The sequence below is a fragment of the Phacochoerus africanus genome, chromosome 15, assembly GCF_016906955.1.
Source record: "Phacochoerus africanus isolate WHEZ1 chromosome 15, ROS_Pafr_v1, whole genome shotgun sequence".
NCBI classification, from domain to species: domain Eukaryota; kingdom Metazoa; phylum Chordata; class Mammalia; order Artiodactyla; family Suidae; genus Phacochoerus; species Phacochoerus africanus.
In genome coordinates this window covers 39,079,449-39,102,919 of record NC_062558.1, presented here as the reverse complement: position 1 = coordinate 39,102,919, position 23,471 = coordinate 39,079,449, and the positions used below count along the sequence as shown (strand labels likewise).

At 45.5% G+C, this 23,471-nt stretch overlaps 1 protein-coding gene across 1 annotated transcript in view; it reads left to right on the top strand.

Annotated features, from left to right (window-relative positions):
• The window catches only part of RPH3A (rabphilin 3A), a 293,276-nt gene that overhangs the window by 187,282 nt on the left and 82,523 nt on the right, over positions 1–23,471 (top strand). Inside the window, exon 2 of the mRNA XM_047760895.1 lies at positions 4,111–4,231. The gene's annotated coding sequence lies outside the window, so the exon portion shown is untranslated. The remainder of the gene's footprint in view (positions 1–4,110; positions 4,232–23,471) is intronic.

Below are 23,471 nucleotides of genomic sequence, written 5' to 3'. Positions count from 1 at the left end.
CTTAGCTTTTCTGACCTCTCTCACCTCCCTTTCCCCTTATAAGAATTTTTATGACTACATTGGGCTCACCTAGATAATTCAGGGCAATCTCTTTATCTCAGGATCCTTCACTTAATCATAACTGTGAAGTCCTATTTGCCATATAAGGTAATATGTTCACCACTTCTGAAGATTAGGATGTGGACATCTTTGGGAGCCATTATTCTGCCCCACTTGCCGAGTGAAATGAGAACGTTTGTTTCTTTCCAGGCTATCTCAGCTCCCATTCTTGGGAGACAGTAGAGCATGTGGGCCCTGAGACAAAATGTTCATATTCACACCTTGCCTTTCATCCTCTTCCTAGCTGTGTTACCTTAGGCACATCACCTGGTCTCTCTGTGTCTAATTTCCTCATTTTCGATGGGCTAATAATATAGTACAACTGCAATGCACTGTTATAAGTCATGAATAGTCCTGGGGTGATAAAGCATGTCACCCCTGGTGAATCATAAACACCCAAAATAAATGGGAAAGACGTTTATAATTAGGATGCCATATATCGTAATAGTTGTGAATTCACAGCATTCAAATACCAGTGCTACTACTTGTGAACTAAAGGGCTAGTTGTTTCAGGCATCTGAGTGTTAGTTTTCTCATTTATAAAATGGAAATAAAATGATTACCTTCTTAACACATAGGATTGTTGTGAGGATAAAATAATAATATGGTGCAGACAAGTCAACCAGAAAACAATGGATAGCTTTTGTTATAGCCATCACCACCATCATCACTGCTTGTTTACTCTGAGGGCGATGGAAAGTCTTAATGGGCTGCCTCTGGCCTCAGCAGAACAAAACAGGGCAGCTTGTTGAATCCAGGGCCCTGAGAAATCCTTTTGCAGTTCTCCATCTTTGAGAGGATCAGAGCCTGGCTGGACTCACCCTTGGGTGTCTGGTTTCCAGGTGTCTCCCTGCTGCAGAGCTGTCAGAGCTAACGGCAGCAGCTGGTTCTTTGAATGAAGAGTTCTCCACAAGCTCTCAAGCCAGAAGAGAGGTTTGGAGATGGTGGCTAGGGAGGTGGGGAGGGTGGGGGCAAAAACCCCCTGAGAAGGCTAGTTCCTAGACGGCATGGTCACCAGGGAAAGCGCAGTGCTCTGGTTTCAACCATATTATTATTTTTTAATTTTACTGCAAAGCTCTGTTCCAATGAAGGCTTGGGCAGATGCCCAGTATGCAAAACATTTAAAAGCACAAGTGCTCAGGTTGAAAACAAGGGAGGTAGGCACTCAAACAGGGGCCTCTTGAAGGAGCAATTTGAGAAAAAGCTAGCAGGGTGGCAAAAACCCAGGCCTTGGAGCCAGACAGATCTAGGATTTGCATCCCTGCTGTGTTACTCCTTGCCTGTGTGAGCTTTGAGGCTTTGCTCATCTGAGTCTCAGTCTTATCAATTGAAAAATGGGACAAGAATAGCTCCTACTTCATGTAGTTATGAGGGCTGAAGGCAGTAACTGCAAAGTGCTCAGTATAGGCGGTCTAGACTTGTAGCAAGGGGTAGTTATTTTCATTCCTTCAGGGTGATCTGAATTCATGATAGACCCTCCCAGAATATGTGCCTAATCCAAGGGAGCTGTGAGGTGAGGGGTAAACATTCCTTGGTACTGGGAGCCAAAAGGCCTGGGAATTAATTGGATTCTGACTCCACCACCAGCATCCTTTGTGACTTTAGTTCCTCTCTGCGCTTCTTGATATTTATTTACTATATGTCTGACACTGTTTAGAAGCTGGAACACAGGTTCTGGCATCTGAAAGGCCTGAGTTCCAGACTCAGCTCTGCCACTTTCTAGCTCTTTGGCCCTGGGCAAGTCACTTGTCCCTCTCAGTTTCTCCATATGTGTAGTGAAGACCTTGAACCTATGTCATAGGGTCTTCCTAGAAAAGATTCAATGAAGTCCTGCCAAAAAAGTGTAGAATGCATTTGAACTTGACTTTGAGAGAGACATTCTGAAGCATGGGCTTTGGAATCATACAATCCCAGGTGTCAATCCTGTGTCTGCCACTTAACAGTGTAACCTTGTGCAAGAGACGTAATTTCTTGGGTCTCAGTTTCTTCATCTGTAAAGTGAGAATAATGATAGTACCCTCAAAAGGTACTGGTAAAGATTCAAGGAGATGACACCTGTGAAGTTCCTAGCAGAATGGCTGGAATCTAGTTGGTTCTCAGTAAATGAGAGCTGCCATCACCACCACCACCATCACCATCATCACCACAAGTCTATCACCACCACCATCCTCATCACCATTATCATGAGCATCTATAAAGTGAGGTTCTAAATGGTCTCTAATATCCTGACATTTTAGGTCCTACTTTATAAGGAGCGGAGGCAGATTAAGTGACAAATATGGTAGCTCACCCTGGGCCATCTAAGTGGGATGGTTTTGAGGAGTGTCACCAGTAAAGAGTTCCAGTTCACTTTGCAGAGAAGTTCTAACCAGATCTGGGTCTATTTGAGATTTCCTATCCTTTCCTCACAAGAAGCAGGAATAAGACCCTTGAAATCTGGAACATTGGAAGCCATGAGAATCAATTTCTCTTTGTATATTTCTCCTTTTAATGATTTTATTTTCTTGTCCATATAGTTATTTCACTTCAGAAGATTAGTCTGGATCTTTTGGGGACAGGTTTTTAGCCAGGGCTCAATTGTCTGGTTTAGACCTCTTATAATCTCCTAACATCATCCTATTCAAACCACAAGCCAGAAAGTTTAGGCTGGCACATACCATTCTGGATTGACTGTCAATTACTTTCTCCTTTTGGAAAAACATTTGAATCACAGGACATATTATGGATCATGAGATTATAGAAGCCCACAACTAGGTGTTCTTATTGTTGCTTTTTAACCTCTTGCTTCCTATCTTTAGGAAAATCAGATAGCAACATGCTCATTCTGCAGATGAGACTTGAAAACATTAAGTGACTTTTCCAAGGTTGTATGGGGGCTAGACCTGATTCCAGAAACCTGTCAAGTGCTTATTCAGCCAAGCCATTTTGCTCCATAGAAATTTCCATTTCCTAAGCCTCATCTTCCTGCTCTGAATTCCAAGGCACTAAGGCACAGGTCAGAAATCTGCAGTGAGCAGTGACAGGTCAGCTGGGCTGATTTTGAGAGGGGGGAGCCACTTGGAGGCTCCCACGCTGGGGTCAAACTCTTTTCTGAGCAGAGACAGCAGTGAAGGTCTGGGGGCGTGTGTGGGGGGGAAAGGGGATGTGAAGTTACAGCTTTTTTGCTCCAAGAGTGAGCGACAAGATTAGAACAAGTGTGTGGTAGGTAGGCTGTCACTGACTTCACTGTGTGATGTCAAGAAGTCCTATATCCCCGCCTCCCCTGGACTCTCCTTCTTCTGCTCTAACCATCCAATAACTTAACTTCTCAGCCTGAGGGTTTGCTTCGCGCCCATCTCCTCCGCCGCCGCATTTTAGCGCTGTCCGCGGTGCTGATCGTCAATCTCCTGATTGCCGTTTCCACCAGCTAGAATCTCTGGGCGCCCAACCTCTCCTCCCTGCCTCCCACCTCTCTTTCTCCAGGCACTTCACGCATAAATCACGGGTGGAAGGCAGGCTTGGTTCCCCCTGCGCCGGGAATCTGCTGCCCCCTTCCTTGTTCACACAGGGTTTTGCAGCAGTGGTGGCAGCCGCCACTGATTCCAGCACTGGGGAAGCAATTGATTCGTCTATTGCCAGCAGCCCAGAGTTGCCTACGCGGACCACAGAGAGAAAGAGAAAGAGAGAGAGAAGGGGAAGAGAAGAGGAGAGAGAGAGAGAGAGAGAGAGAGAAGAGAGAGGCGAGAGGAGAGAGAAGATAGAGAGAGAGAGAGAGAGAGAGGGAGAGAGAGAGAGAGAGAGAGGGAGAGATCCACAGAGCAAAAACCTTCATCCATGTGGAGGACAGTCTGAGGGAGCCACTGTCTTTACCTCGTCCACTGACTGGTCTGAGTTTTCTCATCTTCTGGCAGTGGTATTTCTTTTCATCTTGGTCCTGCCTGATTTAGGGGTAGTGGTGTGTGTGTGTGTATGTGGTTGCTTTGATTTTATTTTGGGAAGAGTAGGAGAGTCAAATGAACAATTTTCTTGCAGGCACCTCCGCTGAGCTTTCAAACCAAGTCATTGGGAGTTAGCATCTTCCCACCCGACAGGGAAGAGAGGAGTTGGCAAGAATTTGGCTCACCCATTCCCCCTGCAATCCTCTGGTGAGGTGGTAAGTGATATTCTTCTCAATTGTGCAAATGGGCTGGGGGTATTGGAATCCCAGTAGTGACGAGGTGTGTTCATGAGCTGATGGGATAGAGAGGGTAGGTGGGAGGTGAGGGGTGTTGAGGAATGACCACATTTATTTGCCCACATTCTGCAGTGTTTGATTGCCTAAGTGGCACCCCAAAGCCAAATGAGATTTCGGCTGACTGCCCAGGGTGGGGGTAAAATATGCTCATGTTTTAGGCAATGTGATCAAAATTGTGGCTTCTTCCCAGTTTGTTCTCTCCCTTGCAGCAGAAGCTGTGGAAAGTAGCCGGCAGTTGTCTGAGTGAATTAACCCTTTGTGGGACTGGCCAGCCTGGCATGGAGGGTCTCCAAGTGTTCTGATCTCGGAGGGGGCACCTTGACCCTGGCTGGGAGATAGTCACCTAACACTGGGAGGTTAACCCTTGCTTAGGGTAATCTAGGCATACCAAGTGAGACTGGCATAGGACTGGGCTCAGATTGTACTATCTTCCAGGGACAGCTGAGTAATTTAATTTGGTTTTTTTTTTTTTTGTTTTTGTGTTTGTTTGTTTTTTGCAAGCTTGGCTGTTCTAAGCTTCCTGGGATGAGAGACCTGGGAGACCACATTTTTCTTGGAATGAGTGGTCAGGCAGGCTAGAGGGGAGCAGCCAGCTGCCTGCTGAGAAGATAATGTTTTATTTTCACAGGTGGTATAACCTGTAAGTGATTATATAGAGGGTGCATCCTGGTGCCAGCCCAGGGGACTTCATCCTTGAGCCTACCCCAGAGTAGAGAAAGAAGGGAATGAGATTTGTTCAGATTCTGGGGAAGGGCTCCAGGCTTCAGATCTATTCCAGGGCAGATTATACCTGCTCTAGTTTCTTTATTCAGATGAGACAAGCCTCACCAACCTGTTAGTGAGTGGGAAGGGGAGGTCCTTTGTAACTGAATCCAAAACTCACATTTAATTTTAAATGCCTTTGCTGCTAATCTGTAACCTATCAAAGGGGGATTTTCTCTGCTTCCTTCTTTGATTACATCTACCTTTCTGGAAATGAATGTCCTTATTTTTAGCATCTTTGCTATTATCTCAGGGGCCACTTCAGTCTTCTGCTCCCCCAAGGATTTCCTCTTTCAGTTCTTATTCTTAGAGGTGGGAGGAATAAAACATCAGCTGCAGAGACTGGCAAGCATAAGCAGAGCCCACTCAGTCATTTTCTCCAACCCCAGAGCCAAGTGGGGACACCAGAATCCTGGGGTGTATGACTCCTCAGGCAGGACATGTGAGGCAGGGGTGGGGGTTGCTTGGTGGTTAGTATCAAAGATTTGGTCCTCAAAATCCTAGGCTTTCCTTGCTAGGTGACCTTGAGTAGGAAGTTGCCTTAGTTTCCTCCATGGGAAGCCTAAATGTGAATGATGAATGTGGGGAAATTTGGTTCAAATAAGGAGCCACAGATCTGTCCATGGGTGATATTTAATATATTGAACTTCGGCACTAACTGGTCAGACTGGACCATGGCTGGGGTGTTGGTTTGGGGATCTTAGGGGTCTCCTGATGTGCTGAGTGTTACCTCTTTAATTGCTGGATTATGGAGGGGTTTAGGGAGACAGGGAGTATCAAGGGAGCCACAGGGACCTCAATGCAATATAACCATCCAGGAGAGGAGTATTATAATATTTTATCAACTGGTTCAGCCATGCAGTAAGTGCCAGCCCACCAGAGGTAGCTGGGACTGGGCTATCTACATATGGGTGCTTTTTGAACATCTGCTTGCTGCCTCCCAGCCTTACCTCCTTGGGGGTGGCTAAGATCCAAGAGGCTGCCCTCCCTCCTCCCTCATCACATTTGAATTGGTGCATTGTGGTGCACCAGGGAGAGGGAAACAGAAGCTTCTGGAAAGAGCCTTGGGCTTGGATCAGGAGACCTGGATTGCAGCCCCAGCTGCATCTCCCCTTTCTGGGCCTCAGTTTCCCCATCTGTTCAATGAGGTGGTCAGTCTAGGTAACCCCAATGCTCCTTTCAACTCTGAGGTTCCATGACTATGTGATGAGTGTGTATATGTGTATGTGCCCATTCATACTTCCAGGAAGGGTTACCACTGTGTTTGGGAATTTATCATATGTGTTGAAGAGATTTTGTTTGGGTGAATCAGGATAGGAATGGTCTCTTGTAAGAACTTTGCTAGGTGTCTAGAATCCTGTGCTCAGCTGGAGAGGGTTCTTCTTTGTTTATGGCTTCAGTTGCGTGAATGTACAGCTTTTGCAGCACTTGAAGGCCTTGTAGAGATTTATCCCAGGGAGGCACCCAGGGCCTCTTTGAGAACCTCTACTCTGAAAAGATGCATATACTCTATAGCCCACCTGAGCACTTTGAGTTCAAAGCCTCTGATCTGGTCTGAGACTTCAGGGGGCCCAGAGAGGGAAAGCAACACAGTAAGTCATGCACAGCAACATACAAATCTAGCATTATGAAGACAAGACATTATGTGCTCATTCCTGGCTCCAGCAACCCCTATTCCACCCCCAACCCCCCTACTTCCAGCCTGGGTGTGGAGGGAGGACTTTTAGCAGCTCCTCTCCATCCTGTGCTGGTGATCAGGAAGCATAGCTGTGGAGACAAATGTGGACATTTCCTTTCTCACTGGTGGGAGGAAGGCAGCAGCCAGAGAGTCTGCAGTCCAAAACTGCCTGGGAAGTCAGTCTCCCCTCATTGCTCTGCCTTTTCTCTTTCTTGCTGCCTGGAGTACATCCTGGCTGCCTGTCCAAGACTGTGGATCTGGTCAGAGTGACTGCTTTGGGGGTTTATTTGTAAGATGTGGTATTTACTCTTTATTTAACCCTCTCTTCCTCTCCTCTCTCTGTGAGTCAAAAGAGAATGTGTGACTTTCTAATAAAAACCACCATGACATATGGACCTGTCTTCTGCTCTTTATCCCCTTCGAGTGGGAAGTTGGTCATAAATACAGACAAATCAGGAGTTGATGTAAAGGCGAGGGGAAGCGAACAGCATGGTTTATTTCTGTTAAGCACTGTAACCTGGGATAAAAATAAATCCAGGACCCAGAAGTGGTGGGCTGGAGCTGACGAGCTTAAATTATTCAACTGCCACCCCAGGATGGAGGATGTGCTGGGAGAATGAATGAGGCACCACAGAAATAGCCCCCTCTCCTTCCTGTTCCCCACCCATGTCTGCTTCTTTAACCAGATTTTTGAACCTCCAAGATCTGTAGGGTGGGACCCTGGGAGCAGCCAGACCTGAGATTGAATCCTGATTCCAGTGCTTCCTTGCTGTGTGACTTCAGGCAAGACCCTAAACCTCTCTGAGCCTCATTTGCCCTAAGTAACCACAGTGTGGTGGTTAAGAGTGTGGGCTCTGAAAATGAACCAATTGGGTTTAGATCTTGATTCTAGCACTTTCAAGTTATATCATGTCACCTCTCTGCACTTCAACTTCTCCATTTTTAAAGTGAGGATAATAAAAGAACTGTGAAAATTTTGAGTTACTGCCTGGAGAGTGCTTAGTCTGAGCCTGTCAAGGACTAAGCATCCAACAAATGTGAGCAATGGGGATGATGTTGGAGATCGTACCAGTGAAATCACCTCTGACAGAAACAAGACTAGGGTGAGATAGACGAAGGTGAAATCCTTTGTGCCAGGGATGCAGCTCTGGGTCCCAGGAAAGAGGGAATGTGGCTTGGAGACAGGAGACTTCCAGTCCCACTTACTCCCTATGTAGTCTTTGTGCAGTTGCTGAGGGTCCCTGGGCTGCAGTTTATTCACCCACAAAATGGGCATAATGATCTCCTTTCTTTAAAGCCTGTGAGACCCCATGAGGCCCCAAGGAAACAGGGCCTCGGTGAGTATAGCGGGCAGGCTGTGGAGGAAGGCGTTCAGGAGAAACCTTCCGACTACTTAGGCTTTTGTGCCTCCAAATCCTTGGGAGGCTTTTGCTGAATCATCTCAACTCACCAGCTCAGAGCCTGAGGATTTTTCCCAGGAGACCTGTGTTTTCCCTCCCTTCCCTGCTATGGTGCCTTCCCTGTCATGGTGCTCCTGCATACAGCTCCTGAGATGCTATAAGGATAGATCCTTAAGGGCCAAGGCTGTGCCATCTCCCTTTTTGGAGTCTCGTTTGACACACAGCTGGTGCTCAGCAACAACTTGCATGAATGAATGAATGACACCTTGATGGTCTAGTGAACGGATCAACATAGGGAGGTACCTTTGGTTTATGATCCAGCCGGAGGCCTGCATGCAGTAGGTGCTTAGTTAGTGTTTGGTGATTATGATGAGTCATTGGTGAGGAGTTTAGAAGGGCTTGGCTTTTCATCTCAGATCTGCACAGGCAAAGGACTGACCCCTCTCTCCTCCTGCCAGAGCATTAATTGACATGTATTCATGCATCATACATTTATTGGATACTTATAGTATGCCTGGCACCATGGTGGGCACTGGAAAAAAAATGATGACAAAAACACAATCCCTTTGAGACTTAGATAAATAAGTGGCTGCTTACACAGTGTGATCTTTGGGGAGTTAGTACCAAGAGACTTCCTTAGTTACCCTAAAACACTCAGCTCACAGACTTGTGAAATTCCATCTTTAACGTTTTGTTCTTTGTCTTCAGGCTTTGCTCTTGGATAAGGAGCAGATGCTTTGGGGTGAGATAATGCAGCTTTATTAGTCATTTACACTTTAGTGAGGAGAGGTTGTAAAATCCTTTCTGAAAAAATGAGAGGAGTGGGTTTTGGAAGTGGAGAGTGGACTTTTCAGACTAAGCTTGCAGTCTTACCTGAGAGGGCAAAAGACAGAGAAAGACCAACATTGCTGGTTTCACATTCAGCTGTAAACCTCTCAATGCTCAAGAGACTGATGAGCCTGAATTGGGTGGTTTATCTAACTCAGTACTTCTCAGAGTGTGGGCCTCACCCACCACCTCACATCGCCACCCCCAGCAGAATCAATATCACCTGAGAACTTGTTAGAAAGGCAAATTCGCGTTGGGGGTTATACCTCGGGAACCTGTCCCATCAGAAACTCAGGAGTACAGGAACCTCGTTTAGGGAGTCCTCTGGGTATTTCGATGAAAATACAGTTACATGCATGAAATAGAGGGAAAGATGGGCGTGTTTAAATGCAACTTTTACAGATGTTGTAACAGTTCCAGGTGTGTTGTGAGCTTCAGACACACACCTCCAAGTTCCCCCAAGTGGCTGAAAAGCAGGCCTCCTGCCTCCCCAGCACACGCATTTCATGTGGGAGCACAAACTGGACCTAGCAGAGTTGACCCTATTTCCTGCTAATTTGAGTGCCTCCTTTCTCAGGTAGGACCCAGGGATTCAGGTTATAGGGTGGCTTATTGTCAAGGTGGCAAAGATGAGCCCTGCAGCCTGGCCAGGCCTTTGGTGCTTGAGGGAACAGACCTGATTCCTCTTATGTCAGCTCAGCTTCCCATTTGGGCCAGGGAAATGTGGGAGACCACGGTGCGGTGCTGAGACACCAGGCTGCCATCTGCAATGTCACTGTGGTTTCTTCGAAGTAATTGTCTTGCTGTCATTACTTCTAATGACATAATGCATGCTTAAATCTCATTGTAATGGAGCTGTGTCAGACTCTGGCTTAGGAATCCAGCTAGTGAGCAAGATAACATGCCTCAGGAAGCTGAGGTTTTTGCCCACCCCATGCAATTAATCAACAAGAGGAAATTCATCTGACAGCATCATAATGATGTGTGGTTTGTGAAGGATTTATTTGGAAAGCGGGAGGAAAAAAAAAATCTCTGCACTATTTATATAGGATCGGAAGGCAGCGATGATGGAAGGTGGCAGGGTCGAGTATAAACGAGGGATTGGAGGAGGAAGGGATGGAAATGGAGGGAGGGGGGGGAGGGGAGGGAGGGGGAGGAAGGAAGGAAGGAAATGAAGGAATGGGCAGGAAAGAGGTAAGGAGGAGGGGATGGGAGGGTGAGGGAGGGCTTTCTTCGGATTCTTTCTTTCTTTCTTTCTTTCTTTCTTTCCTTCTTTCTTTTCTTTCCTTCCTTTCTTCCTCTTTCTTTTCTTTTTTCTTTCTTTCTTTCTTTCTTTCTTTCTTTCTTTCTTTCTTTCTTTCTCTCCTTTCTTTCCTCTTTAATGAGCCCACACCATGACAAGTAGTAACTTGTGACTGGAAGCCACTTTCGATAGAGAATATATTAAGTAATAAGCAGTTTTGGTGCCAGCCATTGATGATGAGGCAGCGTTCTGGGGCTGCTGAGAAGAGAGATGATTTCTCACAGTTGATTCGGAGGCCCTCCATGAGAGATGCCATCAGAAGGCATCTGTGTGGTGCATTCTGCCCCACAGCCTGCACTTGCCCTTGTTACATCCTCCTCCACCGGTCAGTTTTTCCTCTGTCACCATGTGTCTCCAAGTCTCTGTCTCTGTCTCTCTGGTTCTCTGTCCTTTCACACACACCCAATCCCCTTCTCCATTTTTACTGTTTAAAAATTTCCTTTCTTAGAGTTCCCATTGTGGCTCAGTGGTAACAAACCCGACTAGTATTCATGAGGATGAAGGTTCAATCCCTGGCCTCGCTTGGTGGGTTAAGGATCTGGTGTTTCTGTGAGCTGTGGTGTAGGTCAAAGAAGTGGCTCAGATCTGGCATTGCTGTGGCTGTTGTGCTGTGGTGCTACAGCTCCAATTCAACCCCTAGCCTGGGAACCTCTATATGCTGCGAGTGTGGCTCTGAAAAGACCAAAACATTCCCTTTCTTTCTTGTAGTTCATCTTTCCTCCTCTTCTGATCTCTCCTGTCTCCCTGGCACTGACTTTCCTCTCAGTCTCTTTCTGTCTTCCTCCTCATCTCCTGCTCTTCCCCACCCCATCTTTAGCCTCATTCATGCAGGTATGCCAAAGTGACTTGGGAAGGGAATGCATTTGGAGTCAGGCCTCCAAGTAGAGTGACCAACTGTTCCAGCTAGTTTGGGACTAAGGGGATTCTTGGCAGGCAGAACTTTCTGGGTTAAAACTGGGAGAGGTTCAGGCAAACCCAGATGAGCTGGACATCTTACTGCTAAGTCAAATGCTTGGGATTTTGTGGTGCTTTCAAAAAGCCAGAGACATGGCTTTCTGGGCAAAATGCCTTCCGTACTGTTCTGGGAGGGACACAGTGGTCTCTGAAGCCCTCCCTTTCCTTGGCATGCTCTGCCTGGCTCTGGGGCATGAAGACTACCTGGGCATGCAGAGGCCAGTGGTCAGTCAAGGGCACGGGGTGGACTCCTTCCTCCTTCCCTACTTCCTGACCACCCAGCCAGTTATTCACTCCTTAGTCACAAGAGGGGATCCACTGAGAGACTGCAGTAGTTCTATGACAGAGCTTGAGCCTGTGTCAGAATCCTTAGGAAGGCAGTTAAAACAGAGTTTCTGATTCAGTGGGGCTAGGATAGGGCTCAAGAATTTGCATGTCTCACACATCATTCCCAGGTGATATAGAGGCTACTGCTCCAGGCACCCCACTTTGAGAACCACTGCTTTCTGCAAATTCATTCTCTTTTTCATTCATTTATTCCTTCTTTCATTCATTCTCAAATATTTATTGTATACTACCATGTGCCAGGCACTGGGGACTCAGCAGTGAATGAAACAGAGTTCCCTGCCCTCCTAGAGCTTACAGTCTAGTGGGGAACAAAGGCAATAAACAAGGAAATACATAAATGAGATAGTTTTAGATGCTAAGTGCCATGAAGGAAATAGTATGACATGATAGAAAATTACAGGCGATGGGGGGAAGCAAGGAAGAGAGCTATTAAAACTTAGTTATAAAAAGTATGGCCAGGGAATGGGAGTTCCTGTTGCAGTTCAGCAGGTTAAGGACCCAACATAGTCTCCATGAGGATGCAGGTTCAATCCTTGGCCTGGCTCAGCTAAGGATCTGGTGTTGCTGCAAACTGGGGCTCGGATCCGATATTGCTGTGGCTGTGGCACAGGCCTCAGTTGCAGCTCTGATTCAACCCCTAGCCTCAGAACTTCCATATGCCACAGGTGCAGCCAGAAAAGGAAAAAAAAAAAAAGTATGGCTGAGGAGACTTTTGGAGGTGTGTGTTTGGATTGAGAGCTGAGTTTCTAGAAGGAGCCAGAAGGATCCAGGCTGAGGGAACAAACAGCAAGTGCAAAGGCAAAGACAACTGTGGTGTCTTGAGGGGATGGTAGGAAGGCCAGTGTAGCGGAATGAGGGTGAGGGGGAAGAGGTCAGAAGGGCGTGGGGGCTGTAGGACCTCCCAGGGTAGGCAAAGAATCTGGATTTTATTTCACTTAGGGGAAGAGTTTTAATTGGGAGAGTGACATGACCTAATTTACAATTTTGGTAATGGTTGCTTTGGTTTGAGTGGAGAGCAGATTGCAGGAAGCCGGAGTGGAAACCAGGAGATGGGTGATGGGGAGCAATCATGGGCCAGGCGGTGCAAGAAAGACTGTGGTCAGAATTGGGGTGGGTAGCTTGGTTAGGTCTTACTGATAGATCAGATGTGGGGGCGAGAGAAAAACCAGGGCCCACTCCAGGCGATGGGACTGGTCTTGGCAGTGGTTCAGTGGTCCTGATCCCAGGGATGTGGAGAGGGGCTCCTGGGTTAAGGGGCAAGACCAACAAAGTGTGCAGAGGGAGGGGCCTTTCTGGGAGGTCTGCAAATGCCCTTCCCACACTGGCTAATGTGCACCATCTCCCTCTTCCCAGAGGAAGAGGCAGCAGCTGGGGGCTTTTCTCCAGTGGATTAATCTGTCAGTGTTAAGCAGGATATTGGTGGAATTTGGCAAAGGCAATAAAGCCACTGGAAGTGGCTGCCATCACTGTGTCAGACTGGGGCATAAGGCAAGTCTCTCTCCCAAAGGTCTGGAGATTGGGGGCTTGTGGGAAAGGCTGTTGGACAGGATGGCAGACGTCTTCTGGGGTCTGCAGCCTCCCTTCTGATCTGTAGAGACCTACCTGTGACTTACCAGAGCCAGGAACCCAGGCCAGAGCAAATCATTGACACTGAACATGTGCTGAAGGGCCATCACAGGACCACCCTCTTCCAGGGGCGAGTGAAATGCAACATGAAGGCTAAGGACATGCTTCCTTTGCCTTTCAGAAAGGAATCTGCTGCTGTTTCTTTAGATTTGCTTGCTCACTCTCACTCGCTCGCTCTTCCCCCCCACCGCCCCCTCCACTTGGAAGGGTTGATCTGGCCAGGACCAACTCCATGTTATTCGTGTATTCTCTCAAGAGCGGTCTGGCGCAAGGCCTCTTTTGAACAGTGTGTAAGCACTTTGGGTAGAAATCCCCAGACAAAAATAAATAGGACTCATCTGTTGATGGTCAGAAGAGGGCTTTGCTTCTGATTTTAGCGGGAGGACAGCTGGCCTCCTTCGTCGCTGCTCAGTTTTCCACAGAGAACTCATCTACTTTGTAAATTAGCAGGGAATTTTGGGGGGGCACCAGGTGCTGAGCGGAAGTTATTCTTCTTTCTCATTTCCTAGTACATGACCATCACTGATCCTTGCAGGCTGCTTTCTCAGTTTTTCATTATTTATTCTCTTTTATCCCCATACGCCGCTCCCCTCCCCTCGTAGGTAACCCTTCTATTCTGTTTGACTATCATCTCTTTTGTTTTATATGTTCCTGAAAAACATGTATCTTTTTCTTTTTTTTTTCTTTTTGTCTTTTTAGGGCCACACCTGAGGCATATGAAAATTCCCAGGCTAGAGGTTGAATTGGAGCTGTATCTGCCAGTCTACATCACAGCTATAACAACACCAGATCTGAGCCGTGTCTGCAACCTACAGCACAGCTCACGGCAACGCTGGATCCTTAACCCACTGAGTGGGAGGCCAGGGATTGAACCTGCTTCCTCATGGATACTAGTCGGTTTTGTTACTGCTGAGCCACAAGGGAACTCAAAAAACCATGTATCTTTAATTTATATGAATGGTAGGTTGCTATAGATATCATTGTTTCTCTCTCTCTCTCTCTTTTTTTTTTTTTTTTTGCTCAGCAGTGTTTTTAAGATGTTGTGAGATGTGCATCTAATCTTTTGCTTCCCATTGCTATCCTTCAAAGCACAAATCCCACTTTCTTAAATTATGTTAGTGTCCCTCCAGCTATCCAGAACATTTCTGGAACTTTCCCTGCACTGGCTATACTTTCACGACATAGAGACTCATTTTTAGTAGAGATTTACTGTCATTTGAGAGGTATGGGTTAATGCTTCTCTATTTTGCTTTTGATTATTTTCTCAACAAACATTTGCCCCAACTTATGATTCCGGACCCCTTGGGTATGTAGAGGGAAGCAGAGTTCAAGTCAATGGGGTCTGGAGCCAGGGAGATCTGGGTTTGAATCCTGTCTCTGATACTCATTGGCTGTATGAACTTTGGCAAAGTGACTTTGTCTCTCTGAGCCTCAGTTTCTTCTGTGGGAATAATGATAGCATTCATTTTATAAGGTTGCTTGAAAGTGAAATGAGATTATATATGATGTGGCTTTTGTAATAAAACCCTTCTTAAATGACAGCCTGGGATGGGGTTGGATAAATAGATGTTTATATCCTCTCCACATTCTGCTGGATTTACCCTTTTTGTGGGGTGGGGGGCAGGGGCAGCAATTTCCTGTCTGAGGCTGAGGCAGTATCCACATATGGAGTAGTCATTTCCCCATTTATATGGAGAGACCCGGGTCTCATTCCAAAGTCAGCTATATGAGCTGCTCCGTGCATTCCCCAGGGCCTTGGTTTCCTCCTCTAACACTGTTGTGGCCTCTGCAAGTGCACTGGTGGCAGCAGAAAGGCTCATCTTGGACCTGAATATGCTCAGAGGGAAAAATGCTACAGAGGCTGGTAGTTGGAGCCCTCAAATGGCCATAGAGCCCCCCAGAGCTACCCCAAAGCCCTGGGATTAAGCAGCTTCCGGCTCTGGAAACTTCTCCCTCTGGTTGTCATGGCAGCAGGTCTGGAATGGGAGCCTTTTTTCTCAATGGGGTAGCACAAGCTGTGATTTCTGGTTGACACAGACTGTAAGGGTGGCCGCAGGTCTCCACTGCAGGTGGAGAGCTCCCCACCTGCTTTCAGCATTCCATCACTCTCCTGTTAGAAAGATCTCTGAGCTAAAGTCTATCCAGCTGGGTTCAAATCCCAGCCGTGCCACCTGGTAGTTATACCCTGGAGCTGTGGTTTCATATAGGAAGCAAATGGATGGGGGGAACTAGACAAAGCAGTCACTGGAGACTAGACCCTGTGCTTTGCATTCACATGAGTGATCACCTTTAATCCTCAGAAAGCCTTGAGAGGGAGGCAGTATTATTATGCCCATTTTGCAAACTAGAACTCTGAGGCTACAGAAGACCAAGAGGGTCATTCAGTAGAGGGTAGATGTAGCAACTCAAACCCAAATCTTTTGGACATTAAAGTCAAATTTTAATAGCAAAGAAATGGATTTCCCAGGGCCTCATTACCCTGCTCTGCAAAATGGGATGATTAGTTACCACTTCACTTACTATTCAGAGTTCTTGTGAAGATCAAGCAATTTAGGAAAAAAAAATTTTAACACTAGAATTCTCTATAGAAACAGATTTCCTAGCCTTCAGCTCCTCCTGGTTTGTATCCAAAGCATGAATGTCATTCTTGTAAAAGGCTGGATCTCACTAACCAGTAGGAAGCAGTATGCTCAGTGGTTAAAGCACGGCCACTGCCTCTAGATTTCTTTGGAATTCATCTGTGCTACTTGCTGGCTGTGAGCTTGAGCAAGTTACTTGGCCTCTCTGCCCTCAATTTACTCACCTATAAGATGGGAATAATAATAGCACTGCCCTTGTAGAATTTCTGTGAAGATTATATGCATTAATATACACATGAAGCACTCAGAACAGTACCTAGTTCACGGTCAACTATATAAATATTAGCCGCTTATTTTTGCATAGGACTTACTTTTAAAATTACTTTTAAAGTCAATGGCATTTCACAATAACCTTCTTAAGAGGAGGGTGGAATTACTACTTACATTTGCAGATGAAGGAACTAAGCCCCATAAAGGTGAAACAATTTCCCAAAGTCACAAGTTGAGCTGGGGACTAAAAAAAAGTTCAGTTTTTTGAGATGACAATGGCTAAGCCACAAAGCTTTGAAGCAGAGCAGGTGTACCAGGCCAGCAACAAAGCATAAATCTAACAAAATGTGACAAAATGGTGAAAAAGCAGATGGTTAAAACAGTGGCTTCAGCAACCTTCCTGATGGGCCCCAGCAGCTGGGGCTGTGAGCACTTCCAGGTGGGGGCTCCAAGTCACAGAACACCTGGCCACCAGCAGGTGGCTGATGTCCCATGAGGAGCTAGGAGTCCCAGGCTACTTCTCATGTTTTGGGGGAAGTTGGGTATCTCCCCCTCTGAGGCGTCTGTCCTTATCCCCCTGCACGTGCCATCAGCAAACCTCTGGGCTTTTTGTTTTTCAACACCCACCAGTTTGTTGGTTCAGGCAGGGGGTATGCATGTATCGGGCATTTGTAAAACCTGACTTGCTTGTGAGCTAGTCCAGCAGCTAGGGGCTCAGCATTGAGAACTAAGACTCCTTGGTTTCAAATCTCCACTTCATCACTTTCTAGCTGTACAGACTTGGCCAGTTAACAAAGCCCTGTATACCTCAGTTTTTTCCAAACTGTGAAGTGGGTATGCTGTTAATACAGCATGTATTTTATACGATTCTCATAAGACTCACGTGGGTTTACACGGGCAAAACTCCCAGAACACTAACGTTGTCACCATTGTTGTTACTTCTTGGTAGTCAGTACAAACTCATTCTCAGATCGTGGATCTTCATAATTCAGGAAGTCTCTTGAAGGTCATTTAACTTAATGCTAGTGGTTTCAGAATGTGGATCTGGCCTCTAATAAAAGGAGGACCCACTGGCCTTGATAAAAGGAGGACCATCAGGCCTGTACAGTTAGGCAAAATGTGGCCAACTAAATTTTTCTAGAACAGATTTTCCTTTAGCCTGACATTGTCTTTAGGGGGATAATTCAGATGTGAATATCTAGTCTCTGCATTGTAAGTTGGGACCTCCCGCAACCAACATACAATCATTTATTCATTCAGTTGGTATTTATTGATTATCTACTACCATGTAGGCCAGTTGGCCTTAAAATCAAGGTGGACCTTCAGTTTTCACATTTTCCCAATGAAATGATCAATCCCCACCTGACTCCTACAAAATGTTTTGCTAGACTTAAATAAATAACCTATTAGAAACTGGAGGTAAGAAAACAAAACCTATTAGGGGTATAGAGGAAATGGTCATTTATGGTAATTGATTCATCAATTGTATTACACAAGTATACTTAAAGTCACATGTTATATAAAATTAATTAATCCATATGGATTAAAAATAATCCATAAAACTATTTTTCTGCCACTAACACCTATTTTTAAAATAATTAACAAACCAGAAAATAAGGAATGATTTATAACTTTAATAAACATCAGCTGCTGCAAAAACAGAAAATGGGGAAAGGAAGAGATACCATTTGGAGTTGCCTGATGGTTAAAAAGTTTAGAAAGAGTTTACTTAAATTATTTTGTTATTCAAAAAAGTAAATTGAAAGAGATGACGGGAGATGCTTGACAGTTTTTTTTTAAAAGACATTTTAAGAGCCTGGATAGAAGATGGATTTCTGTTTTCTGAGGGGTATTTGCTTGGGGGATCCTTATCTTCTATACGGTCTTTTATAATATTTGTCAGGCACTGTGCTTACTGTTGGGATATATAGAAAACAATTTAGAGTTGGTACCTTCCCTCAAGGAGGTAGACGTAAATCAATAATGATACAAATGGATGTATAATTAAAACCTGAGGAAAGGGTTCTAAAGAGAGGAGCACAGGTCCATGAGAACATGTCACAAAGATATCCGATCTAATCTGGGAGGTCTTCCCCAAGGAAGGATGAATAGGAGTTAACAGAGTAAAAACAAAAGAACGTTCATGGCAGTGAGAAGAGCATGTGTCAAGGCCCTAAGGAAGCATTCAAGGGTCAGAGAAGGCCAGTGGGTGAGCTCAGTATGAAATGAGCTTGGTAGTACCTGTAGAGCCATGGTGTGACAACTTGTCTTTATTGTAAGAGCAATGAAGTTTTACAAGCAAAAGGATGGCCTGATCTGATCTTTTGAAAAGGGCTCCCTAGATGCAGCATGGGGTTCACATTACAAGGGAGGAACTTGGGGAGAATTGACATAACTTTGACCCAGAAAGAGTTTCATGCATTGGTCAATCCCCCATGTCCCACCCTCTTTACAGCACTGGGTCCCTAGAAAGGAGGAGGACAGTGAGACCCCAACCAGAGAGAGATTGTATTCTGCAACTAAGCATGGTATAGGGTCCCTTCCTGAAAATGAGGTGGTTGTGGTGGTAAGAGTGGAGGGAGGAGGTAGGGATAGTTGCCGGTCTGCCTTGGTTTGAATCCCAGCTCTGCTGCTGTATGTTTTTGAGCCAGCTACTAAAATCTCCCTGTACCTCAGTTTCTCCTCTGGAAACAATAACATCTACCTCAGTTTCTCCTCTGGATGACAATAACATCTACCTCCTGGGGTTGTCTTGGAAATTTAACAAGTCAATGTATATAGTCTTTGCTTGGACCAGACACAAGAGGTGCTCAATAAACATTAGTTATTGTTATATTGATGGTGATGATGCAGTCTCAGAGCTCACATTCTAGAGGGGGTCCTTTTAATCCTTTCCACTCTCTGCCACTGGCTCGCTGCCTTTTGGACTTTACTTAAAAATCACCTTCTCAGTATGGCCTTTTCTGACCATCTTATTTCCAATTACACCCCCTTCAGAATTCCACATCTTCCGCCTCTGATTTATTTTTCTCCCTAGCACTTAGCACCTTGTGAAGCACAATTTTACTTATTTATTTCGTTCGTTGTCTCTCTCCCCCCACTAGAATATCAGCGCTACCAACACTGGCATATTTGTTTTATTTATGACTGTAAGCTCAGTGCACTGTATCCCACAGCATCTGGCACACAGTAAGTGCTCAATAAGTGGTACGTGTTAGATAAATGAGCACTGACTGTGTCAATCTAATGCTCCTTGCTCTTGATCAAAACCTTACCCACTCCCCAGGCTGCGCTAACTCATCTTACGGTTCATTAAACAGCAAAAGCAGTGAAAGAAAAAACAATCCCCATGTTTTGGAAGCTGTGGGGGACAGTCAGGAAAGGTGTTGAGGCACCAGAGATCTTGGTGATGGAGAAGAAAGTGAAGGTCTTTTATAAAACCAGCTCAGCAACCTGATCTTTGCAACCCGATTAATCATATTAAGCCTTTGTCAATATCAACATTACCTCAGCCCTGGCTGTGGCAGCTGGTGGAGCAGCAAACTTATTCAATATTTAAGAAGACCTGCATTGCAGGAGAAAGGTTTGGGCTGCATGTGGAAGAACAAGCAGCAAATGCTCAGTGACAGACTCTTAAGTGGTGGATTATTTTTAAAAGGAGAGAAACAAGAGAAGAAAAAACCCTAAAGCCCTCAGCCTCCCCCGGTCTTCCTTGGTCTGGTAACATTTGCTCTGACTCAGAGCCAAGAGAGTGCTGTCAGCAGAAAGGAAACTGTGGGCCAGGAAATTTGGTCTCCTGGGTTCCATATTTCTAGCATTGCATGCAGAGGTGGACCCCAGAGTGTGGTCCCCAGACCAGCATCATCAGCATCACCTAGAACTTAGAAATTCAAATTCTCAGGCTCTGTCCCAGACTTCCCCGGATCAGAAACTCCAGGGCTGGGAGGTGGCACAGTCTGCTTTCCTGAGCCCTCCAGGTCACTCTGATGTACATTCAAGTTGAAGATGCACTGGCCAGAGGAAAGGGAGCTTGGAGAGGGTATGGACTGGGGCACGTGGTTCTTTGCTGGTGGTTCTCAGCTCTGGCTGCATATCGTTATCACCAGGAGGACTTTCAAAACATATGATGTGGGTACCTAGCATGAGCATCTTCTTTAGTTTGATTTGGTTGAGATCCTGGAATTAGCATTAACTCCTCTCATTCCCCCACCATGATTCTAGGGTGCAGCCAGGCATGTGATCTTTTGTTCTAAGGCAACCCCTCTGTTTGCCACTGATGTGCCTTTAACAAATCGTCTTACCCCGGATCCTCATTTTGTGGGGTGTTGTTGTTGTTGTTGTTGTTGTTGTTGTTTTGGCCACACCTGCAGCATGTGGAAGTTCCTGTGCCAGGGATCAAACCTGAGTCACAGCAGTGACCCGAACCATTGCAGTGACAACACAGGATCCTTAACCCACTGTGCCACAAGTGAACTCCATCAATTTTTGCATCTTTAAAGTGGGCCCTAAAACTCCCATCTTATGTGACTTGCAAGGAAATTACAATGCTTAAGAGAGATGCTCTCATGAAATCTTTACAGGGTGTTCAAATCTGTGCAAATAGGAGTGCAGATGGTGGTCTCCTAAGATGTGTCAGTGCCTTCTGGCTGTTCTTGACCATTTCCTTCTGGTTGCCCCATTGGCCCCCTTCACCATCTTGGAGATCTAGAGCCATGCTCACACCTAAAGATTTTTAAAAGAGCACTGAGGCCCCTGCTTTGGAGATTACTACACCTGGGAGAGGAAGGGTCAACACAAGGTACAGAAAAACAAACAAGAGGACGGGGGTTTAAATTCAAACCTTACAGGCTGTGGTTGGCCATGAGAACTTCATACTAGAAATATCATTCTGAAATGAGAGCTGCCAGGTACTGAGCATTTAATGTGGGCCAGCACCATGCTAGCAGCACTCCATGTCTGATTTCATTCAGTTCTTCCATCAGTTCTAGGAAGAAGGTACAATGATAAGCCCCATTTTCAAGGCAAGGAAAGTGAGAGGCCAAGGAACTCACCCAAGGTCAGGCTAGCAAGGGACAGAACCAGGACCAGAACCAGCCCCAGTAAGGTGTCTGGATTTAGATAGTTCATATCCAGCAGGTCCCTAAACTGAACACAGTTTGGCTTTGTAGGAGAGGTAGTTATTGAGGAGAAGTTCTGGAAATGTTTCCAGAAGCCCCAGGTGAAACGATGGTGGGAGGAGTTGAGCATTACCTCCTCTTCCTCTTGCCTCTAAATCCAGACTGTTAACATAGTGCCTCCTGCTGGCTTCAGCTCAACATCACAAGAGCTTGGTTTTTCACAGAAGGCTTCTCTGTCCCCAGGCCCCACGAAGGCTTTTTGGGACCACTGTACTTTCCTTTCTTGATTTTCCTTGCAGGTTGGCCAAGCAAAGACCAGACTCAAAACTCAGAAATAACCACAAAGCTTCGACTCCTTTTTTTTTTTTTTTTTTTTTGTGGCACCAGCAGCATGTGGAAAGTCCCAGGCTGGGGATCAGACCTGAGCCACAGCAGTGACAATGCTGGATCCTTAACCCACTAGGCCACCAGGGAACTCCTCAACTCCTCTTTTAGAGATAAATGACCTTCATGGTTTCCTTTCTTTCCTGAAGAAGGAACTGGAAATCAGGGCCAAGGGGACTCAATCCTCACTTGGCCTCAGCTTTGAAAGATGAGGACCGTCTTCTTCCCTCAAATCAGCCTCATCAGTGACCTATTTTATTGCAGAAACTGAGCTGGCAGCCTGGCTGGAGAAGAACCGTTTGCAAACACCCCTGGCTCACTGCCAGCCTTCCACCTCTGAGCATGCTCTACAGACGCTAAGAAGCTGAAAATATACTTATAAGCCCACTTGCTCCCAGCCCTGGTTGGTTATCTGGTTAGACTCCAGGAAGGCTATGTACTAGATGATTCCTGCAAGTTTTCCATCCCCAGTGAATCCCCATGCCAATATGTTCAGTCTTGGCTCGTTTCCATTCTTCTGCTTCACCTCATTCTGCCCCAGAAAGGTGATGGTGTAGGAATGAGGTTTGAAATGCACCTTTGGTTTTTCATGGGAGAAACTGGCCAGGGAACAAGCCATAATGACAATGCTTTGTAGGTCCTTGGCACTTCTCCTCCCAGATTGCCTCTTTGCATCAATTATCTTATTATCTGCCCTTTGCCTCTATCAACACTCTGAAAAATAAAGTGGAAAACTGACCTAACTACTAAGCATTTGTCCCACTTAATAGACCTTATTGTAAGAGGAAAGTGGAAAGGTAGGAGCACCTGCTGATTAGTCTAGTATTTTATGTATATCTATGTTTACATATAATATGTGTATATATATCATTACATATTATGTATATTTTATATACACACACATATATATATATATGTACGTGTGTGGATGTGTATGTGTATGTATATATAGAGAGAGACAGTTGATTATCATTTTTTTCCCATTTTTTATAGTTGATTTACAATGTTGTGCCACTTTCTGTGGTACAGCAAAGTGTCCCAGTCATATATGTATCTTCCTTTTATTATATTATTTTCTATCAAGAGACTAGATATAGTTTCCTGTGCTATACAGTGGGACCTCATTGCCTATCCATTCTAAATGTAATTGCTTGCAGCTACTAACCCCAAACTCCCTGTGCATCCCACTTCTTCCTCCTCCCCCTTGGCAGCCAAAAGTCTGTTCTCTGTGTCTGTGAGCCTGTTTCTGTTTTGCAGATAGATTCATTTGTGCCATATTTTAAACTCCACATAGGAGGTTTTTATCATTATTTACAGTTGTTATGTTCTATGAAGTCATCATGATCCCTGAATTAGAGACTACCAGGCCATTGTTCCCAGGAGAAATACAGGTTTAGGTTCCTGCAAGCTTCTGGTCACACTGCATCAACCAATCCATACATATCCTTGTTTTGTGTGTGTTTCTGTTTAAAGACACCTTATTTAACATGTGTCTTAGTCTGTTCAGGCTCAACTCCCTTGGCCTGGGTGGCTTATAAATTACAGAATTTTATTTCTCACAGCTTTGGAGGCTGGAAGACCATGATCAGATTGCCAGCATGGTCAGGTTCTGGGCTTCAGGGTGCTGACTTTTCATTATATCCTCATATCGAGAGCAGAGAGAGGAAGCACACTCTTTCATGACTCTTTAAGGGCCCAGATCCCATCATGAAGGCTTCACCCTCTTTACCACATCTCTAATCCTAATTATCTCCCAAAGCCCCACCTGCTAACACCATCATTTTGTGGGGTAGGGTTTCAACATACAATTTGGGAAGTGGGGGGACACAAACATTTGGCTCATAACAATGTATAATGTTGATTCATTGACGTTGAACTCATGGCTACCAGCATTATAACTTATGCTTAGC